Genomic DNA, 8,434 nt, shown 5'->3' on the forward strand with positions numbered 1-8,434 from the left:
CACCTGGGTGGCTCAGTGGGTTAATGCCTCTACCTTTGGCTCAGGTCATGATCCCAGGGTCCTGGGATCGAGCCCCGCATCGGGCTCTCTGCTCAGCAGGGAGCCTGCTTCCCTTCCTCTCTCTCTCTGCCTGATTCTCTGCCTGCTTGTGATCTCTGTCAAATAAATAAACAAAATCTTAAAAAAAAAAAAAAAAGAAAACCTGAGTAGATCTATAACTAGGAAAATAACCTGGAAACATTTGCAGAAACTTACTTCTACGAGATAAGTATCATTATGATCCCCATTTTACAGAATGGGGAAACTTGAAAGGCTACACATCAAGAAATTAGCAGAACTGGTCCTTGTCGATAGTTTCCACTATTGCAACCAGTGTACTCTGAGAAGGTGTGGACCCCAACAAGGAAAAATTCATACTATGGTAGTGAAATCATTTAATAATCAGGAACTTAGACCATGTTCTGTGCTAGGCACTGATCTGGATCTGCAAAGATGAATGCTATGGTCCCTGTGTTCAAGATGTTTCTAGCTGAGTCCAGATAGACAAATAATTATAGAGACTACACTGCAACATGATAATTGTTATAATAGAGGTAAAAAAAAAAAAAAGTGGGATCAGAGCTCAGAACAAGTGAGGCTGGGGAGTCAGGGAAGGGCTCAAATGGAAATTTCCACTTGGGCTGGCTCTGGAAAGGCAGAGGAAGGAAAGGCAGGCAGAGGAAGGAGAGAAAGAAGGCATTCCATACAGAGGGAACAGCATATGCAGAGGTAAAATGCTTTTGATATGTTGACTTCTTCATAAAATATTTTAAAAAACAACAATGCAAAGAGACATGATATGTTTTTGACAGAAGGCAATGGTGCTCTGCAGCATTTTTCCTTATTCCATCCTGATAAAAACCTGCAGTTATTTCACGTTAAAATGGTTGGGATATTTGGCAAAAATCTACTGTATTCTTTCTTAATGAGTTGTCAGAGATTCTGCCGTGCCATTTGTCTTCTAAGCAAGTTATTATGAAGGCTGTCAGTAAAGAGTAAAGATGAGGATAAACAATATATTCATCAGTCAGCAGGGGGCTGAGAATCTGTTCATTCAGAATCAGCAGGGGGCCGTGGGAAAATGTCTACCCTTGAAGCAAGCCTCGAGAGGGTAGGTTTGTGAGAAGTTAAGAAAGTCTTCCCCTAATTTCAACTTCTAGGTGCTTTCTGTGGGCCTTCTGCTTACAGACAGAGAATGAATGAAGCATAGCAGTGATCTTAATTTTGACCACTCACCAAAACCTAATTCAGAGACTGACAGATGAATCTGATACTATACAGAAGGTCACGTGTATGGGTAATTAAGTTGACAGTCACAAATGTCAAAATAATTCACACTCAGTCTGCAGTACCAGGATTTCACTGTCTTTGTGAGGCTGTTATTAAGTATGTGGCAATTAAGAATTAAAACTGCTTGTTTGTCTTCCCCAAAGTTCTTACAGTTTGGGTTAGAAGAGCAAAGGAACAAAGTTTAGAGAAAGACAGATGTGGGCTCTGAGGCTTGTTCCTTGCGGGATTTTGAACAGGTTACTTAGCAACTCTAGCTAATAACGTCTACCTCACAGACTTGCCGTAAGGATTAAATTAGATAATATATGTAAAGTGTTGACACATCAGTGCTTTAAAAATGGCAGTCATAATGATGTTGCTGCTGGCTTAAATATTATTATTATTATTATCATATAGATTCAAGGACAGTCTAGACTTTTCTCTGAACATAGTATGTTCTGATAGGAAGAAGAAAACCTTTATTAAACCTAAATATGTATGGATAAATTAACTACATGATGAAGAAAAATATATTCTGTTGATAAATTTTATCTCTTGTCACTAACACAATCTAACTGATTGTCTATGATCAGGCAGAAACAGAACCAGTATTAGTTCCCGTTCTTAATTTATCACATTTCTAATTGTTCTACTATATTTTGAGAATCTGGGTATAAGTATTAACAGCATCATTGAAAGATGTCATTTTTCAGTGTATGGTTTTAAAATAATTATATTTTCCTGCCAAATGTCCTCAACATACACGGTCAACTGAAAGGTTTAACCTTCTAGAAACTTATTATTACTTAAATTGGAAAGTGATTCTGTCCTTTGAGAGGATAAAGGGTTAATCTATAATTGGAACCATAGTTAGAACTCAAGGGATATTACTTATTTTAATCTTTATTTTTTCCAGTTATTAATTTAAACTATCAGAGAACGACAGTATATTAAAGCTAAAAATGTCCTTAAAATGAACTATTTCAGTTCCTCAATTTGAGGCAAAACTAAGTCCTGGGACATAACCAAATACCAAGTGTGGTACTTTAACATTTTTGTTTTTGGTATTGCAGCGCCTATACATAATATATCCTGATAATTGATAGAAGTAAATAATGGAACTAATTTGGTATGGGACAAACCTTTCTAACTTGACTGGTTTTCACACCTAAGGATAAATCTCAGCTATTTGGAACATTGTGGATACTATTAAGTGCCTCACTTCTAGTTCTTTGAATAATAGCTCACATTATTTTGATAACACATGGAAACATTCTCTAATGTCTGAAAGTTAAAGTGGTACTCAAAATCCCTCATTTTAGGTGTTGGATAGATAGCATTGGATGCAGAATATTTTGCTTTGGGAAATTTAATGCATTTCCTGACATACAACTAATATCTCTCTCAAATATTTGTCTGTATTGTCTTGTTCACTGTAACTACATTATATATTGGCCGACAAGATAAAATAAAATATTTTTTGACAGATATATTCTTTTGGTCTAAGAATAACACAGAATGGATTGTTCCTGTAGGCCAGTTGATGTCACTCTATAAAATTTGCAGTAATTATGATTTAAAAAAAGAAAACTAAAATAGACTTTTTAACCCTATACTTGAACAATTTTCACCCATACACATTCAGTCATGCATGTAAAGCTGTCATTTCCAATCTAGACTTTTTCTGATTAGTCCTTGCTATTCTGAAGCAATGCCAATCACAGTGATTATGTTATCACCATTGTGGCAATTAAATGCTCTATTTGTTTACTACTGAAAGCACAACTGATCTGACATGCAGTCAAGTTACAAATAGTTCTGTGTCTGATATTAATGAATGCCCATAATGCATTTTTCCGAAGTTATTTCTTTACAGTTAAAATGACACAGGGATTCTCAACTAGGGGCAACTTTTCCTCCCAGAGGACATTTGGAAATGTCGAAAGACATTTTTGATTGTCGCAGCCAGGAGAAGAGGAATCTAATGGGTAGAGGCCAGGGCTGCTGCTAAACATGCTACAACGTACAGGTCAGGACAGCCCCCCACCCCCCCAAAACCACCCCAGTGAAGAATTATCTGATCCAAAATATCAATAGTTTAAAAGTTCTGGGGATGGATGATGGTGATGGTTGTACAACAATGCGCATGTACTTAATGCCGATTAACTGTATACTTCAAAATAGTTAACATGGTAAATTTTATGTTATGTATACTTTACCACAGTTAAAAAAAAAAAAATCAGTAGTCCTGAGGCTGAGAGCAAATAGGGGAAGGGATTTCTAGACGGAGAGAATATCATATGTTGGAAAGAAGTCTGGTCCGTGATTCAAAGGCAGGCATTGTGATTTGTGGGACAGAATGGAGAGAGATGAAGTTGGAGAGAAACTTGGGCAAAGGGTTTGTTTCAGGCTGTTAGTAACTGGGAACCATCCAAGGCTGGCAAGCAACAGAATTGTATGTCCAGATTTTCATTTTGTTTTGGAGAAGGCGAGTTCAGAGTCACCTCTGGTAAAAGGTGGGTAACAGGTGATGAGGTAGGATACCAAGGTTTATTTTTTAAAACGTTGATTCAATGTAAATATTTGACAGATGAGGAAAGTGGCAGGGGTGGGGGGGGGGGGAGATTGTACGAAACAGGCGACTGTGGGAGAAATTCCATGAGCTTTTGTTTCGTTTCATCTGTGTTGTGCAAACAGTGAAGTCCCCATTTGTACAGATTAACTTGCAAATGCCTGTGTGTCAATTACAGATTTTACTCAAAACTTACCAATGCCACCCCATGGAAGGAGAGCAAGGAACTGGAGTATGTTTAAAGTCAATATTTAATGTTGGTCCTCCATTTGAGGGATTCCCAGCTTTTTTTAATCTCCAAAGGTTTTTTTTATGATCTACCCTCCACCCCAAGTTGAATCAATGATTTATAAAACTAAAAAATATCATTTATTGACAATTTGCTTTCCTATTTTTATAAATCAGATACATATATAAATGCCAATCAGAGCTCCTGATCTGTGATAATCAACCAGTATTTATATTTTGAGTTGATTTCATTCTAATAAAAGCAAAAAAACACAAGATTTGTTTTATGCAGTCTACATTAGATAAATGTACAATTGTTCAACTATATTTGATTTGTTAGTTGTTTTGTTTTTTAATAATAAAAATAGTTTGCCAAGTTCCAATACTACCTACAAAGTGATCCAAGTCTGGGGAGCATGTTTTTATAAACCACAGTTGATCTAATCCACTGATTTTCAACAGGGGGCAATTATGCCCCCTGGAGGACATTGGGCAATGTCTGGAGACATTTTTGGTTGTCACAACTTGGGGAAGAGAGGGAGTGGGGTAGCAACTGGCATCTAGCTGGTAGAGGCCAGGGATGCCACTACAATACATACATCCTACAATACAGGGACAGGCCTCACAACAAGAATAGTCTGGCCCAAAATGTCAGTAGTACCAAAGTTGAAAACCCTGGTCTAGTCTAACCCCTTCATTGTACAAATGAAGAAAATGAGACCCAGGATTGTTAAATGACTCTTCCTTTTATTTCAAAAAATTTAGTTTAATTTTTAATTAGGCAATACATTCAAGGATTCCAAAAATAGAATGTACGTAAATGTATCCAAGGACTCAAACAGACATTTCTCCAAAGATATACAAGTGGCCAGTAATGGCATGAAAAGATGCTCAACATCATTAGTCATTAGGGAAATGTATATCAAAAACTACAATGAGAAGGTTTTTAAAAATTATTATTAGGCTATCAATAATTTTTTAAATGGAAAATAACAAATGTTTGTGAGAATGTGGAGAAATTTGGACACTTGTACATTGCTAGTGGGAATGTAAAATGTGCAGGCATTGGAAAACAGTTGAGTAGTACTCCAAAAAGTTAAGCATAGAATTACTATATGACCCAACAATTCTACTTGTATGCATATATCTAAAAGAACTTGAAAATAGGTACTCAAATAAATACTTGTACATGGATGTTCATAGCAGCATTACCCACGGTAGCCAAAAAGTGGAAAAAACTCAAATATCCATCAGCAGATGCATGGATAAATAAGATGAGATATGTACACACACACACACACACACACACACACACACACGTTACTCAGCCATCAAAAGGAATCAACTGCTGCTACACGCTACAATGTGCATGAACTTTGAAAATATTATATGAAGTGAAAGAAGCCAGAGACAAAAGGTCACAAGTTTTTCCATTTATATGAAACATCCAAACTAGGTAAATGCATAGAGACAGAAAGCAGATTGGTGGTTGCCAGCAGTTGCAGGGGAGAGGGAAAGAGGAGGTGACTTCTTAAAAGGTACAGGATTTTCTTTTGAGATAATAAACATGTTTTGGAACCCAACAGAGATGTGGTTGCAACTACATTATGAATATACTAAATTCCACTGAACTGTATGCTTTAATAATTTCATATTACATGAGTTTCATAATAAAAGGAAGTTTAAAAAAGGTAAAAAGCTTATCTTTGGTCCACTTTCGGCCCAGTTCCTACCACACCCACCCACAGGTAACCAGTGCTCTTAGTATCTGAGGAATCCTCCAATAGACTGATGCATAAAGAAACAAATGGGTAGATTGTTATCTCCTCTCTTTTTTTCACACACGGGTAGCACGTTATATAAATTATTCTATGCCAGGCTTTTCTCAGTAATTTACTTCAGCGATCATCTGAGACATGGACACTCTTGAACATCACAGGCCAGTTAATTAGTGAAATGTTCGTCAATCTGGTTCATCTGATATTTCCTGATTATTAGATTCGGATTATGTATTTTTGGTAAGAATACCACAGAAGTGTGTCTTTTCAGCTGCAAGTGGCACACTATTTTGATTTGTCCCATTGTGGTCATTTAATCATTGGATTAAGGTGGTACCTGCCAGGCTTTTTCACTATAAAGCTATTTTTCCCCACTGTGTAATCAGTTAGCCATCAATTACATAACATGCGCTATTAAATCTACTACAACAATGTATTCGATGACAACTTCTGTCTTATATATTGCCCTTTTTTAAATTACTTTTTTTTATTAACATATGTATCATTTGTTTCAGGGGTACAAGTCTGTGAATCATCGGTCTTATACAATTCACAGCACTTACTATAGCACATACCCTCCCCAGTGTCCATCCCCCAGCCACTCCACCCCTCTCACCCCCTCCCCCCCAGGAATCCTCAGTTTGTTTCTTGAGATTGAGTCTCTTATAATTTGTCTCCCTCTCTGGTTTCATCCCGTTTCATTTTCCCCCTCCCTTCCCCAATGATCCTCTGTCTTGTTTCTCAAATTCCTCACATCAGAGAGATCATATGATAATTCTTTCTCTGATTGACTTATTTCACTTATCAAAACAGCCTCTAGTTCCATCCACATCATTATAAATTATATTACCCTTCTTTTTAAAGATTTTATTTATTTATTTGACAGAGAGAGATCACAAGTAGATGGAGAGGCAGGCAGAGAGAGAGAGAGAGAGGGAAGCAGGCACCCCGCTGAGCAGAGAGCCCGATGCGGGACTCGATCCCAGGACCCTGAGATCATGACCTGAGCCAAAGGCAGCGGCTTAATCCACTGAGCCACCCAGGTGCCCCTATATTACCCTTTTTAATATAACATGTATATGAATAATTTTTTTCATATGAATAAATTTTGTGTGTCAACTCAGATTTCCTCAGTCTCATCTGTCTCGGGGGTCCTGCCTCTGCAAGGACTACTTCCTGAGGTCCTAGGCTCCTCCCACCACACTAAGCTGTAAAGCCTGGGAGCTGATTTCCTCAGCTATGCTCAGCCAGGAGATAGGACAGACCCAGTAGGGAAATTCCCTCTCCATAACTAGGAACCCTTTTCGGGACTGTTCCAATGCATAATATTTTAATAAACCTGTCCGGAGACATCCTGCATGGCTGACCAACTGACTATTTCTGTGAAGGAGCTGTAAGCAGCTCAATAATGTGAAACCTAGTATTTGCTTCTCATTCTTCCCTGTCTTACCTTTTGGTTTCATGCGTACTGCCCTGGGATTGTGCCTGCCAATAAAACATTCACACTTAAATTTTGCCTTGGGGTCCATTTACAGGGATCACGGACTTGATACTATGGGAGAAATTTCTCTTCTATCAGACTAAATAGAAACAACTGTGTTTTCCCTGAATAACTTTTTAAAAAATATTATGGAAATTGGATCATGTAACCAATCATATTTCTCTTTTCTAGGACTCCAAAAGTTTAGAGAGAAATGTGCAGCCCATCTCTACCCAGTGCATAAGGCAATATGGTGTAGGTGTCTGCATTCTAATCTTATATCTGGTTGTATATTTTCTTCATCCTTCCTTACTGCATTATTTCTTTTTGTGTGTGTTTTTTAATAAGAAACTTAAAATCATTTGTAGAATATCCAGAAGATAAAGAATGTAGCTAAGAATAATAACAAAAGCACAAAATGAGAGACAGAGGCTATTCTGGGGCTCTCTCTAAATCATGGTATGACCATGTTTTCATCATCTACAAAATTTTAGGTTTAGACTAGGTATCTCTAGGTTCTGTCCTAAGTTCAAAACTCAACCATGTGGGACAGCTGGGTGGCTTAGTCAGTTAAGTGTCTGCCTCTGGGAGCAGTGTGAAGAAGAGGAAAGAACAACCCCCCCCCCCACTGACGGGGCAAAGTCCACGCGCCGCTGCATCCCTGTGACCAGCGCTTATGTCCCACCACAGTTGCCATCATGCCCAAGAGAAGGGCTGAAGGGGATGCTAAAGGAGATAAAGCCAAGGTGAAGGATGAGCCACCGAGAAGATCTGCAGGGTTATCTGCTAAATCTGCCCCTCCACAGCCAGAGCTCAAGCCTAAACAGGCCCCTGCAAAGAAGGGAAAGTAGGTACCCAAAGGGAAAAAGGGGAAAGTTGATGCTGGCAAGGATGGGAAAAACCCTGCAGAAAACGGAGTCACCAAAACAGACCAGGCACAGAAAGCTGAAGGTGCTGGAGAGGCCAAATGAAGTGTGCACATTTTTGATGACTGTGCACATCTGGTGACTGTACAGTTGGAAATACTATTTTTTATCAAATTTTATAAAAATGCAGAATTTTGTTTTA

The 8,434-nt window shown here is 38.1% G+C and overlaps 1 pseudogene; it reads left to right on the plus strand.

The window, feature by feature from the left end:
• Window positions 1-8,064: 8,064 nt before the first annotated feature.
• Window positions 8,065-8,434, plus strand: LOC125107237 (non-histone chromosomal protein HMG-17-like; annotated as a pseudogene).

The sequence above is a fragment of the Lutra lutra genome, chromosome 8 (genome assembly GCF_902655055.1).
Source record: "Lutra lutra chromosome 8, mLutLut1.2, whole genome shotgun sequence".
Classification (NCBI taxonomy): Eukaryota; Metazoa; Chordata; class Mammalia; order Carnivora; family Mustelidae; genus Lutra; species Lutra lutra.